Source organism: Notothenia coriiceps, unplaced genomic scaffold, assembly GCF_000735185.1.
Source record: "Notothenia coriiceps isolate Sejong01 unplaced genomic scaffold, NC01 NC01_scaffold00004483, whole genome shotgun sequence".
Classification (NCBI taxonomy): Eukaryota; Metazoa; Chordata; class Actinopteri; order Perciformes; family Nototheniidae; genus Notothenia; species Notothenia coriiceps.
In genome coordinates this window covers 37060-37376 of record NW_011337184.1, presented here as the reverse complement: position 1 = coordinate 37376, position 317 = coordinate 37060, and the positions used below count along the sequence as shown (strand labels likewise).

The window sequence follows — 317 nt, the reverse complement described above, 5'->3', positions numbered from 1 at the left end:
GACAGCTCCCTCTCATCTGCACCCCAAATAAAAAACATCACCCGGACTGCATTCTTGGTACGGTCTTAAAACCTTTCCTTGGAATATTTTATGAATTGTAAGGTGTCCTTGGGTGCTTTGAAAGGCGGCTCTAAATAGAATGAATAATTATGATTATTATTATTATTATTATTATCTGAAACGATGTAATAACTTTTTTTTTACTTTTTCCAGTCACTTGCCCCATGCATCCAGCAGCAGCAGGCCATTCAATAAATAATAAAATCGGTCTTAGTAGACAATTACAACCGACTACAACCTTATAACATTTGTAATTG

At 35.3% G+C, this 317-nt stretch overlaps 1 protein-coding gene across 2 annotated transcripts in view; it reads right to left on the bottom strand.

Annotated features, from left to right (window-relative positions):
- The window catches only part of LOC104942296 (von Willebrand factor D and EGF domain-containing protein), a 22719-nt gene that overhangs the window by 5614 nt on the left and 16788 nt on the right, over positions 1–317 (bottom strand). The window lies entirely within an intron of this gene.